This window comes from Aotus nancymaae, unplaced genomic scaffold (genome assembly GCF_030222135.1).
Source record: "Aotus nancymaae isolate 86718 unplaced genomic scaffold, 86718_ANA_hifiasm-v0.15.2.pri h1tg000040l, whole genome shotgun sequence".
NCBI lineage: Eukaryota > Metazoa > Chordata > Mammalia > Primates > Aotidae > Aotus > Aotus nancymaae.
This window is the reverse complement of record NW_026988454.1, coordinates 65,475,673-65,490,794: the sequence shown is the minus strand read 5'-3', so window position 1 is coordinate 65,490,794 and position 15,122 is coordinate 65,475,673. Positions and strand designations below refer to the sequence as shown.

Genomic DNA, 15,122 nt, shown 5'->3' with positions numbered 1-15,122 from the left:
ATATGTCATTGAAGTTTGAATAAATATTTCTAAACAATATCTACATTAGATTTTACTTCACATCACTGTTATTTAAAAAACTCTCTTTTAGGTGTTTCATTCTCTATATATTTAACCCACATTTTTCTACAGAAGGTAGTTTTAAATGCTTAAAAAGTTGGCTTTGGAATGAATATAGTCTAATATTTTAAAAGAATACAAATTGATTACAATAAACATGTTTATATCATTCACTGTTAATTATTTTTTTCCAGATTTCTACTGACTTTTAATTTTTTGGCTTGTTTTGTTAGACCATTCAAGTACCCTGAAAATTAAAAATGATAATTCTGACTCTTAATCAGAGTAAGATCCTGAAGTTTTGTTTATTACAAAGATAAAGTGAAGATTTATGTGCTTTTGTTGTTAAGGGCAATTAAAAAAATATCTGGAATAGTTATTAAACTAGTTTATGGTTTACACAACTCTCTATTAACTGAGATACTTTGTTAACTAAACTCCTATTATATATGAAAGAGATGTAAGGCTTATTGTTTTGCTACATAGCCACAGAACTTTCAAATATTTGTGTTTTAGTTTAATGAAGTGGGTTTTTCTTTTATTTCTAGACAATATAATCATGTAGCCTTCTTTTCATATCCATCCCATTTTTTAATATTTGCTTTTCTAACTCCTACCTTCATGTTCGGCAGCATGCACACACCTTATTCACAGAAGCCGCTCTATAAGGATAGAAGTCTCTTAATTTTTCCCATCTGTGAGGGAAAATTTCTTTGGAGACATCTGCTTTCCTTTTACCTTCTAATCTGAGGAGGAATTATTCCTGTTTTCCTTCAGTTTCCTGTTCATTTAGTACCAAAGCCTTCTTTATCTCTCCCTAACATTTACACAATTATGTCTATTATTTAACTTTTTATGTATATTCTCTCAGCTTATAAATTTGCTCATGATTTCCCTATCTTTAAATTCCTTCCCTTATGCTTTGGCTGAAAGGAAACTTGTGGTTTCCTTAAAGCTACTCTCTCCTATCTCAACTGCCCTTCTTCAGTAGCAAGTTGTAGACACAGTGATCTTCAGTTTTTCTTCTGTAATTACCACCCACTCCTTCCTTAGTCTTTTATTATCTGGCTTCTACCCCGGCACTACAGTGCAATTGTTCCTCTAAAAGTCATTGCTTCCCTCTAAATAGCCAAATCCAGCTTCTTAATCTCTGCTTTCATTCTACTTAACCACGCAGAAACCTTTGTCCTTACTATCCACCTAAGAGTCTTATGCATTCAATAAGCATTTTTCTTTTTTGAGAGGGAGTCTCTATCTGTTGGCCCAGCTTGGAGTGCAGTGGTGCAATCTCAGTTCACTGCAACCTCTGCCTCCCGGATTCCAGCAATTCCCTGCCTTAGCCTCCCAAGTAGCTGGGATTGCAGGCGCCAGTCAACCATACCCAGCTATTTTTTTTTTTTTTTTTTTTTAATTTTTAGTAGAGACAGGGCTTCACCATCTTGGCCAGGCTGGTCTTGAACTCCTGACCTCATGATCCACCCACCTTGGCCTCCCAAAGTTCTGGGAATACAGGCATGAGCCACAGCACCCGGCCTAAATAAGCATTCTTTAGGTGTTGGTTAGGTGGCAGGCCTTAGGGTTTAGAAGATGGCTAATGCCCGCATATGTCAACCTGGAGTTTCTATTTAAATGGAGGAGGCAGATACAAAACCAATTACCCTACCAGGAGCTGAGTGCTCTAACACAACTGTATGCCAGGTAAGACATTGTGGGGCAAAGAGTGGAGAAAATTTCACAGAGGAAGTGATATTTGAGAGAATTAGTGGAGAGTGAGAATTCCAGGCATGTTAAGTTCCCTTGTGCAAGTTCCCTTGTACTACACAAGGGAACAGAGAATTGAGAACAAGTACAGCATGTTTGGAAATAGTGAGTGAAGTTATAACACTTGGGGATGGGTGTATGGTGGAATTTGGAAATGGTTTAGGATCGAATTGTCTAGATTTAAAACTTCTTTCCATTGCCTTTGTTCCCTCCCCTTTGTTGCTGCTTCTTTTTTTTTTTCTATGTTGACTCCTATTTTTCAGACAATTTTCTTCCAAAATAGTTATTCTATTATATGAAGTCATTCTATGTTCTGTCCCAGGTGATATTAATATATTTTGTGTCTTCAAACATTGTATTTTTCACATTGCAGTTTTCTAAAATCTTCCTGTCCCTGATGACCTCTCTTCTGAGTACCAAATATGAATTTTTTTCCTTTTCTGTGTGTCACTTCACCTCAAACCAGATATGGTAAAAATAAAACAGAGCACTGTATATTTATGACTTTGCTATTTCTATATTCTTTATTTCATTCCATAATCTCCACCTTCCTTTTGGTTACCAAGGGGAGGTATTATATTAATTTTTACTTCCTCTGCCTAGATGACTCCTAACATCCAATCAGTCATTCTCTTAAAATACTTGCTGTGTCTTCTGATCCCTATTTTCACTCCTAACATCCAATCAGTCATTCTCTTAAAATACTCGCTGTGTCTTCTGATCCCTATTTTCATACTCATTTAGTTTGTGCCGTCACGTTTTTGCCAGCACTAGTATTTAAGTATTTGAATGATAATTTCATCACCTGCAGCCTCTTCTCCAGTCTATTGTTTACAGCAGAGTTAAAATACCATTTAAGTAAATATAGCTAAATGTATTTAATAAGTTACAGTCTAAGTTTTTAAAAAATCTTCCATATTATTTAATTATCTACAGAATAAAACCCAACTTTGACATGATCCAGGCCTGAAGCTATTTATAATCTTGTTATAAATCTTTCCAGTCCTAAGATTCCCCACATAAGTACACTTACTCTATATGCCATCAATTCATTGATTGATAAATGCAACCTTCCATTAAAATTTTAATGCTCCTTGGGTTGACCATAGGTATCTCTGTTATTTGGAGATTACAATTACATGAGATAGATTTATTTGACTGTAAGTACCTAAAAGACAGAGACTTGACTATATTTACAATTAACTACTTTCAAGAAGGTTGGGAACATAAGGTGGTTCAAATATTTATTATTTAGTACCTCCATTCTTAACTGCCTTACAATTTTAATAGCAATGAAAGAGAGATGTTGGCCGGGTGTGGGGACTCACGCCTATAATCCCAGCACTTTGGGAGGCTGAGGCAGGCGGATCACAAGGTCAGGAGATGAAGACAATCCTGACTAACAGAGTGAAACCCTGTCTCTACTAAAAATACAAAATAAATAAATAAATAAATAACCTGACATGGTTGCATGTGCCTGTAATCCCAGCTACTCAGGAGGTTGAGGCACGAGAATCACTTGAAGTCAGGAGATAGAGGTTGCAGTGAACCAAGATTGTGCCGCTGCACTCCAGCCTGGGCAACAGAGCAAGACTCCATTTTATTATTTTTATTTATTTATGTATTTTATTATGCTTTAAGTTCTGGGGTACATGTGTAGAACGTGCTGGTTTGTTACATAGTTATACACGTGCCATGGTAGTTTGCTGCATCCATCACCGCGTCATCTACATTAGGTATTTCTCCTAATGCTATGCTTCCCTAGCCCCTACCCACAGGCTATCCTCCTAGCTCCCCACCCCCCCGACAGGCCCCAGTGTATGATGTTCCCCTCCTTATGTTCATGTGTTCTCATTGTTCAATACCCACTTATGAGTGAGAACATGTGGTGTTTGGTTGTCTGTTCTTGTGTCAGTTTGCTGAGAATGATGGTTTCCAGCTTCATCCACATCCCTGCAAAGGACATGAACTCATCCTGTTTTGTGGCTGCATAGTACTCCATGGTGTATATGTGCCACATTTTCTTTATCTAGTCTATCATTGATGGGCATTTGGGTTGGTTCCAAGTCTTTGCTATTGTGCATAGTGCTACAATAAACATATGTGTGCATATGTCTTTATAATAGAATGATTTATAATATTTTGGGTACATACTCAGTAATGGGATTACTTGGTCAAATGGTATTTCTGGATCTAGATCCTTGAGGAGTCACCACACTGTCTTCCACAATGGTTGAACTAATTTACATTCCCACCAACAGTGTAAAAGTGTTCCTGTTTCTCCACATTAAATAAAAAAAAAAAAAAGATGCCTTGTTTGTAAATCATGCCTATTTATGGTTTCCTTGACTCTCTTTCCCTTTCCCCATTTCCACCAAATCTCATTTAGCCGACACCTGCACCCCCCCAACACACACATATGCTGTGAATACAACTGCTGGTTTTACTGACTTCACAGTCCAGTGTGAAAGACTCTGCAGTAGATAGATAAATAAAAATACAAGTCGTGGGATAATGTGATGATAGAAGAAAGTCGGGAGTTTTTGAGAGCCTATAGCAGAGTGAGCTAAATCATACTGATTATTTGGTAATAGGCAAATGGGATACAGACAAAGCAAAATTCTAGAAGGTTTTTCCAACTTGATGAAGCTTCATAGCAGAGAAATAGGTCAGCTTATTTGATATGATATTAGAGAAAATAATTAAGAATTATTCTTTAGGGTAGAACTGTAGTCCTTAGAACCCAATACCCCTCTCTAATATTGCCAAAAATAAGCAATTTGTGGAATAGCATCACTTATCTCCATCAGATGAATGTCAAGAGATTGTGATATGTTGTGCTAATATTCTCAGTTTATTTTATTAGTCCACAGTGGATTTTATCTTGAAAATAGTTTTTATAATTTTATAATATATGTAAATAATTGGATTTTATAAATTAACCAATTAATGGACAATTTTGTAGTTACTTTTATTTGTAGTAAAAATATATTTTAGGTTTTTCTCTTTTTTTTGCAAAGAGTTTTGTTTATTGATTAAGAGTTACAATAGAATATTTGCAAGTTATAGGGGGAAGCCCATTTTATATCTGATTTGTTTCTTAAGCATGGGCATAATTTTATCTTTTTAAATATAAAATATATTGTTTTAAAAATTATTTAATTTTTCAATTATACTTTGTATCTCGTATTTAATTTGTGTTATATAGATTAATGCTGCCTAAATTCAAACATATCTAACTTAAGATTATCAATATGGTAGTTATATATACAGTTATGCTTGTGTCCTAATGAGAGACATATTAATAGCTTATTACCAAGTGTCTGCATAAGATATCTCCATAGAATGCACAAAGTGTAAAAATACATGTGTACTTCTCTGGAATTCAAATACAGAATCTCCTATTATCCAGACAGATGGATACTATTCTTTGATCCTTATACCTGTTGGATAACTATGAAATAAATCTAAAGCACAGGCAGAGTAACCTTAGGAGAAGCAACTTCCAGATGTTTCAATGTGTTCTCCAGATCCACAGTTCTTTCAATGTACACATGTAATTAATTTATGTGTTTTGCACAACCTATTCTTGCCAATATTTATTTTAGACTGTAAACCTAAAATAGAATAGGATTTATAGTATTTAACCTGTTGTACATATCAAATGAGTAGTCAGAACATTTTTATGTAAGTATGTGAAATTCTGAAATATTTTGGGTTTTTAAGGTTAGTCATTTGAGAATGCCTATTAACTATTTTCAGTCTTAAAAAATTTAAAGATTGTATATTATTGTTTCCAATGCAAATATAGCATTTTCACCATCTTGACAATATTTATTCCAGTCTTGTCAGCTTAAAACTTGGTTGGTTATCATTTGGAAGCACATTGTGGATAATTAGAAACTGGAATTTACAAAAACCTGGATAATTAAACAATTATATATACTATTAAAACTGAACACTAATTACTGGCAAATAATTCAGAAGACATAATATACTTATATTATAATTTAGAGATAATTTAGCCATCTCTAAATTCTTTAAGGTAACTTGATGCCTTTGTAGCAGTAAAATGTTTTTTTCCCTCTCAAAGAAAAGAAAAAAACAGAAAATCATAAATGGAAAAAGTACCTCATGAAATCTATTTGTAAACTTAAATCACATTATTGCTAACAGTCCAAAACTTGTCATTTCTATTCATTTCTCACCATCACTGCTAGCAATTTAAACATAGGATTTATGTGATAAAAAAAACAGTCCAAATTATTGTTTGGATATTGCTTAGCAATTTTTTTTTTGAAGAAAGCACTGTCTTAAGGTATTAAGGATGTATTATTTCATTATTTTTATAAAAATGGTAGAGATATTGGAAAAATCCTACCACAGTTAACATTCTGAAGAATATAGACTTGGGAAAATAAATGTTAAAGGCTAATGTCTATGCTAGCGGGAATGAGAGACAAATGTAGGCTTGGTTATACATGCATTTATTGATTATTCTTTGAGGACCTCAGCTATGGGCCAGGCACTGGGCTAAGTAATGAGAGAAAAGATAGCAAACATGGACCCTGGCAACGGATTTTTCATATGAAGATTGAGTAAATTTAATGTATTCTTTTGTCAAAGAATACAAAAGTCTCTCAGGAAGCTATGTGTTAGATATTTGAGATAACTTGTCCAAAGATGAAGGTCAAGGAAGCTCATTTGTGAAAGGTAACAATTCAACTAGTCTTAGAGCCTGTATAGAGTAGAGTTTGTAATAGGCTTAAACTGATTCCAGTCCAAGGAAATTTACAGAATTGGGAGCTATAAAAAGTAGATCTCCTGGAGGTAGAGAATATACTAGTGGCTTGGAGAGAAAGAGAGAAGGGGGGATGAAGAGAAGTTGGCTTAGGGATATAAAAATAAACTTAGAAGGAATATTTTCCAGTGTTTGATTGTACAGTAGAGAAATTATAATTAATAATAATTTATTAAAGATTTAAAAATAGAAGAGAAGAATTATAAGGTGATGGATATCCCAATTACTTTTATTTGGTCATTATACATTGTATATGTGTATCAAAATATTGCCTGCATTCCCAGAATATATGTAACTATTATGTATCAATAAAAATGTACAAAAAAGAGAATATAGTGGAGGAAAATTTGCTGAACTTGAGGACTAGAAGGGAAATCATTAGGCATGCAGGAGGGAGTAATTGGATTTGGATGTTTGGAATTTGGGAGAGGGTCATAGAAATATTTTACAATATAAGGAATTTAAAATAAAAATATTTTGGACAAAGATTAGCATTCAGTTTTGGGCTCATGTAGTTTCCAGCATGCCTGGGGTATCAAGTGGAGGTCTCCAGTTGGCAGGTAGATATTAAAAATCCGAACATTAGATTTATCTGCTCTAGAAAAAAATATTTGGGAGTCATCATTGTAAAGGGACAGTCAGTCTAATGGTTTAAATTAGTTGTAGTATAGATAAAGGTCAAGAAACATTACCTGGAATTTGTGGTTTTTATCCCCACTAGTCTGGCAGAACTACAGAAAACAATAGCATAGCTTTACTCCTGTCCTTATTTTAATTTCGACTCAGTGCATGTCTCTGGAAAGGGGGAAATCTATTGTATTTTCTCATGCCTCTTCCAAGTTAGCTCTCGAAATATTCACAAAATAAAATAATTTAGATCTGTTACCATTCTCCAAAAAACATTTAGGGGAGCTATATATCCTGATTTTTATTTGACTCATATTGGCTTATTCTCCAGGATGACAAATGACAGTTCTAATGTAATGGACACGGGATCGCACAGTTTGAGTTTTTGTTTGTTTGTTTGTTTTTTGAGATGGAGTCATATCCTGTTGCCGAAGCTGGAATGCAGTGGTCTGATCTCAGGTCAGTGTAACCTCTGCCTCCCGAGTTCAAGCAATTCTCCTTCCTCAGCCTCCTAAATAGCTGGGATTACAGGCACGCACCACCAGGCCTGGCTAATTTTTGTAGTTTTTTAGTAGAGACAGGGTTTCATCATGTTGGCCCGGCTGGTCTTGAATTTCTGACCTCAAGTGATCTGACTGCCTTGGCCTTCCAAAGTGCTGGGATTACAGGCATGGGCCACTGTGTCCGGCCAGTATGAAGTTTTAGCAGCTGTTTGGGAGCAAGTTTCTTCTCTGAGCCCATTTTCTCATCTGTTAACTGGGAATTTTATCGATCCTTCAATGTTGCTCTGATGATTAAATGACATAATATATGTAAAAGTCAGGTTGAGTGCTATATACTCAACAATAATATTTTCCAACTCCTTTTCAAGACAACATTTTTAGTAACACTCTGATAATTTCCTTTTCATGTAATTGAATTAGAATATCTGTCTGTGGTCTCTGTAATTTTCTTTTTTGGTTCTGTGTAATGATTTTAAAATAAAACTAGCAGAAATGAGAAAAGGGATAATGACGCTTTATAAGCTGCTATGCTTGCAATGGGGCTGCTTAAGAGATCAAATTCACTAAAATATGTGTTTGATAGGACAGCTGCTCCTACCAGGTTTTTGAGAATTCCATCAATTTTGATCCTTGATCATTTTCTCTTCTCCTGATGAAATAATATTCCTTTTTCCATCTGCTTATATGCAATATATGTTTTTAAGCACAGTGAACTAGACAAGTGAGAACTGAAGCATGAAGAATGAGACAGTGAACCATCAGGCATGATATCTTTCCTTTAATTGGCTTTTTGATTCTATTAAGTATCTTATAATGTCAGTAGAAAATTATTGATGAATTTTAAATGATCAAAACACATGTTCTGAGAGCAGAAAATATATTTTTTCACTGAAAACATAGTTTTCATTATAAATGAAAGGAAGCAAATATTTCCAACAAGCATCTTAATAATTCCATTTAGATTTGTTGAAACATTGTGTTGTCCTATATTGTAACATGTAGAGCATTAGTTTTAATAATTTAACTTCAGCTGGATGCTTTCCAATGGTGTACTTAGGTACTTACATAATTAGAAAAATAAAAGAGTTTTGCAAATGTTTTTACCCCTTTCTCTCACACAATTTTTCCATTTAAAAACTATTTTTAAAGGCTGAAGATCTAGATTTTTAAAGTTAAAAGAGATTTGATAAATTATAAATGTCACAGGAAAAATATAAGTCATCATACTATAGATTTTTGTGGAAAACATTTTAAAATTTGAAATAATAGGACCATCTAATATTTGTATGATGTTTTAAAGTTTAAAGTACCTTTTTATCTACATTATCTAAACACTCTTCCCGTAAACCCTACAAGGTTGATTTAGAGAGCCATTATCCTTGTCTTTCTGATTTTAGCACATTTTAGTCTTCCGTTATTTTCTTTTATGGGAAGCACAAAAAGTGTAAGCTTTAAAACTTTAAAAAAATGCAACATTGGTCTATGTCTCTGTTTTGGTACCAGTACCATGCTTTTTTGATTACCATGGCCTTGTAGTAAGTTTGAAGTCAGGCAGCGTGATGCCTCTGGCTTTATTCCTTTTCCTTAGGATTGTTTTGGCTATGCGGGCTCTCTTTTGGTTCCATATGAAGTTTGAAGTGGTTTCTTCTAGTTCTGTGAAGAAGGTCATTGGTAGCTTGATGGGGATAGCATTGAATCTATAAATTACTTTGGGCAGTATGGTCATTTTCACAATATTGATTCTTCTTAATCATGAGCATGGGATGTTTTTTCATCTGTCTGTGTCTTCTCTTATTTCCTTGAGCAGTGGTTTGTAGTTCTCCTTGAAGAGGTCCTTTACATCCTTTGTTAGTTGTATTCCTAGGTATTTTATTCTCTTTGTAGCAATTGTGAATTGGAGTTCACTTTTGATTTGGCTGTTTGTCTGTTATTGGTGTATAGAAATGCTTGTGATTCCTGCACATTGATCTACAGTCATCTTTGACAAACCTGAGAAAAAAAGCAATGGACAAAGGATTCCCTGTTTAATAAATGTTGGGAAAACTGGCTAGCCATGTGCAGAAAGCTAAAGCTGGACCCCTTTCTGACACCTTACACTAAAATTAACTCCAAATGGATTAAAGATCTAAACGTAAGACCTAACACTGTAAAAACCCTAGAAAGAAACCTAGGCAAAACCATTCAGGACACAGGCATAGGCAAGGACTTCATGGCTGAAACACCAAAAGCAATGGCAACAAAAGCCAAAAGAGACAAATGGGATCTAATTAAACTCCAGAGCTTCTGTACAGCAAAGGAAACAATCATTAGAGTGAACGAGCAACCAACAGAATGGGAAAAAATTTTTGCAATCTACCCATCTGACAAAGGGCTAATATCAGAATCTACAAAGAATTAAAACAGATTTACAAGAAAAAAACAAACCCATTCAAAAGTGGGCAAAGGATATGAACAGACACTTTACAAAAGAAGACATAGATGAGGCCAAAAAACATAGGAAAAAATGCTCATCATCACTGGTCATTAGAGAAATGCAAATCAAAACCACATTGAGATACCATCTCACACCAGTTAGAATGGTGATCATTAAAAAATCTGGAGACAACAGATGCTGGAGAGGATGTGGAGAAATAGGAACACTTTTACACTGTTGGTGGGAGTGTAAATTAATTCAACCATTGTGGAAGACAGATCAGTTTAACCATTGTGGCAATTCCTTAAGGACCTAGAAGTAGAAATACCATTTGACCCAGCAATTCCATTACTGGGTATATACCCAAAGAATTATAAATTGTTCTATTATAAAGACCCATGCACATGTATGGTCATTGTGGCACTGTTTACAATAGCAAAGACCTGGAATCAACCCAAATGTCTGTCATCAATAGACTAGATAAAGAAAATGTGGCACATATACACCATGGAATACTATGCAGCCATAAAAAACGATGAGTTCGTGTCCCTTGTAGGGACATGGATGAATCTGGAAACCATCATTCTCAGCAAACTGACACAAGAACAGAAAACCAAACACCATATGTTATCACTCATAGGCAGGTGTTGAACAATTAAAACACATGGACACAGGGAGGAGAGCATCAGACACTGTGGTCAGTAGAGGGAGGCTGGGGAGGGACAGCTGGGTGGGGAGGGTGGGGAGGGATAATGGGGAGAGAAATACCAGATATAGGTGATGGGGGGATGAAGGCAGCAAACTACCTTGCCATGTATGTACCTATGAAACAATCCTGCATGATCTGCACATGTACTCCAGAATCTAAATTACAATAAAAAAAGCAACAAACAATATAAAAATTCAATATGAGATGTAATATTCAATATTTCTATTTTACTATGCTATTTATGAATATTACAATAAACTACTTCATTATTTGCTTAATACATGCATCTTGGATCCCCCCGCCAAGACTGAATACAAAATAGAACACACTTATTTTTTACATTTAAATTATCATTGGGCTAATTGCTAATCTCAAGTCACCTTTAAACTGATTTTAAAAGGTTTCTAGTGTTCTGCTTCATGTGTGTTAAAACAAACACTTACATTTCTTTCTTATTTTGTTACAATAATACCACCTCCACTAACAATAACCCGCAAGAAGAATGCTCTTCCGTTGTGCACACATGTGGCATGGAGATGGAATGGGTGAGGCTCTCTCTTTGAACATTTCCTTATAAACTTGGCACAGGCTTTCCTACTTCTTCACAGAAAACTTCAGATCAGGTCACAGACTGAAGTGAGACTGTATCAAAGCCTTTTTGAAAATATAAGAAAGAATAACAGCTGAAACTGGCAAAGACTCATCTCAAGAGCCAGATGCCCAACCTGAATTAAAGTTCCTCACTGTGCCTCTATGTCCAGCACAGACATCAGACAGGAGTCATCTTTCTCCCTAATGTAAGTGTTTCAAATGTCTACTTGCTTCAGAGAGTTGACCAAACTGTTACCTCACTTTCTAGCAGACACTGGGAAGAAGTTAAGGCACTTCTTTGCCCTATATAAACTCCGCTGCACTTCTCCACCAGATTAACTTCTTCATCACATTATTCCTTCAGGAATAATCTAGCCCACAGCTCCTTCAGCATATGATCTTGTGCCGTGGCTCCAATGTGATCCTCTTGGTCCAAAGTAACATTTCCCAAACTCTTGATTTGTTTGAGTTAAAGGAACACGTGTATGGGACAGTAGCACTCTGATGTATGTTACAGTCTGCCAATACGACACTAATTTCATTCATTCTTTAGGGTGAGGGAATGGAGCCTCATGATTTTACTCTCTCTCCCTCCTGCAATTGTCTTGTCTCTATTCCCCAATATGTTACAAAAAATTATGTCTCAGGAATGAGGCTACTTAAATCTAGAGTTTTAAGATTTAGGAGGAATATATTTAACATAAGGTACAGGGGCTGGATTGTCCTTAAGTATGTGCCAATTACATTACCAAACAGAATACTTTCCATTTCATTTTGAAACATCTGCACTTGATTTACCTCACTGCATTCAGAGACTTTCCCCAAAAGAAGTATATATAGAGATCTAAGAGAAAAATAGGCCCTTCTAGAGTGGTTCCTCGAACAGCAAAGGATAAGTTGGCTATCAATATAATTCTGCCAATCTTTATCCTAGAAGCAGAAAATATTGATGGCTCTTAACACACACTTTTCCCGACCTTTGTAAAAAAAGTGTTTCGTTCAGTCTTTACCAGTCAGCACAATACATTTATTTTAAAATTCTCTGATTTTTTCTACTCTGAAGAGTTTCTAAATGAATATAATTCTAAAGATAATGTGCATTTTTTATATGTTCTTTGAATTATTCAGTTCACCTGAGTGTAAAATATGATGTAAATTTATTTACTTCACTTCCTTTTTCAGTGTGCAAATTATTTAATATAGAAGATTACATTGAAGATATAAACTGTAAGGAAATAAACTTCTGAAATAAATTTAATGTCAATGAATGAAATTAACATGTATTACTTTATTTTAGGAATTAGATTTAATCGAATTCTATCTGTGTGAGAAATCCAGATGCAGTTGACTCTTGAACAATGCAGGAGATAGGAGTGCTGACCCACACACAGTTTAAAATTCATGTATAACAATTGACTCCTCTAAAATGTAACTACTATTCACCTATTGTTGACCAGAGCCTTACCAATAACATAAACAGTAGATTGACACATATTTTGCATGTTATATGTATTATATACCTATTCTAAAAAAGAAACTAGCTAGACTAAAGAAGATGTTATTAAAATTATAAGAAAGAGAAAATATTATTCATTAAGTGGAAGTGGATCATCATAAAGGTTCTCATCCTTGTTGTCTTCATAATGAGTAAGCTGAAAAGAAGGAGAAAAAGGAGGAGTTGGTTTTGCTGTGTCAGAGGTGACAGAGCTGGAAGATGGTCCACATGTAAGTGAATCTGTGCAGGCAAATACTTAGATGTAAAGCATAGCTTTAAAAATATTCTTGTTTCTTACAAGTATGAACTTTATTGATCTTATTAATCTTATAGCTCATTATCTTGGAAGAATTTTACAGACTATACATTGTTTATCTTAGTAAATTAAAAAAAGAAGTACTTTTGTGTCTAAGTAGCTTTTTTGTCAAATTAATACTACACATAGATGTTAATCTTTTCTTTTTAAAACGATTTCATATTATTTTTTCATTTGATTTCCTCAGTGCTCTGTACTGTACTATAGGGCATGTTTCTGCTCAACATTCTACATTAAGCATAATCAAGAACTAATATCAAGGTAACCTAAATCCTTTGTGCTTCTCTGGGCACTAGACATTCTCACAACCATGGGTGCCATTTCTATTAAATGCAATTACCCAATTGGAAAAGTTGCAAATAATCTAATGAATGAGAAATGCCGATTTAATCAACTCTTTGCTTACTACTACTCATTATAATATAAATCCTGGTTTGATCCTAACCCTTTTACATGACTATCCCTTCTTTTGTTTGTCTACTTTACTAAACAATGTCCTCTAGGATATAGAATGTACTTGTTTTTGTATTATATGGAAATCTTAGAATTGCATCTGGTTATAAGAAGATGAATAATAAATGTGATTTGAAGATGTAAATGATGCGACTAAGGATTTTAAACTCTTGGCAATCTTATCGTGCAATGCAGATGCCAGCCATAAAATTTATTTTTATAGCCTTGTGACCCACTTCTATCAATCTTAAAAATTATTAAAATTTTCCTTCAACACATTTTTATTTAGGTGATTTTTTCAGTTTTTAAAAAATTTATCTTTAGACTTAAAAAAAATTATGATAATAAGTCTATGCAGTCACATATGAAAGTCTACAGAAAATAGTGCAGCATGCAACTACATTATTCTACAGCGAGGAAAGCTGTCATATGACTATGTTCCTTCTCACAGTGAAAATAAAGTTGCCTGGAATCCTGTGTTTCAACAGACTATTACAGAGCTGGAGTAGGAGGTAATTACAAAAACAAGGACCCTCCATGAAAAACCCTTGCTTTAAGGGCCATGATACTCACATTTGTCCCTAACTATGAGTGTGTACCAATGGAGGAGAAACTTCTGAGATTTCAAAGAAACATACATTCTGTAAAAAATCATAGCTTTGTTTTTTCTGAGTCTTTCGTAACAGATATAGCTTACATAAACTTTAGCCTCCCAGATAGTTTTAATTTTACTCCAAAAACCTTACTTTTTGATATTGGAAAGTATAAATAATAAACATTTAATCACATAAATTACATAAGAGAAAAATGAAATTAAGCAAAAATGCTAACAACAGTCTCAAAATGTGTTTTTAAAATTATAATGTTGTAAATAAAGCTTTTAAAGGTAATTAAGTAGATGTCAAACTTTATGATCCAAATGAAATTACATTCCCAATAAAATTTATTTTATGGATTATACCTTGAAATATATACAGGGAGTAAATAATTTGCTTAGTAAATTCATAAATATAAATACTGTAAATCTGAGTGGCTTAATGTTATTGCTGACTTATTCAAAATATAGTGTGTTGGTGAATGATATACAGTGATTTACATGTACAAGGATCTAATGTTTATATGTTTTTACTATATCTCATATATGTTACCCAAATAACAGAATAGGCCAGTGAATTCTTTATATTCATGTTTATGTTGATATTTCTATCCAAAGAATCACCAAATATTAATTTATTTAAACAAAAACTAATTGCTTATGAAAAATAGATATTAACTAGAGTAAATCTTTAGCCACCTAAATCCTTTCAGAAGGAATGATTGTAGAAAGGTGAGTAAATTTCTTGATAACTTAAGGTTAACCTGTTATGCCTGGATATATTTATTTTAAATACTA

General features: G+C 34.1%; 1 protein-coding gene across 5 annotated transcripts in view; it reads left to right on the top strand.

Annotated features, from left to right (window-relative positions):
* Positions 1 to 15,122, top strand: part of GRIK2 (glutamate ionotropic receptor kainate type subunit 2) — a 712,929-nt gene that overhangs the window by 163,159 nt on the left and 534,648 nt on the right. The window lies entirely within an intron of this gene.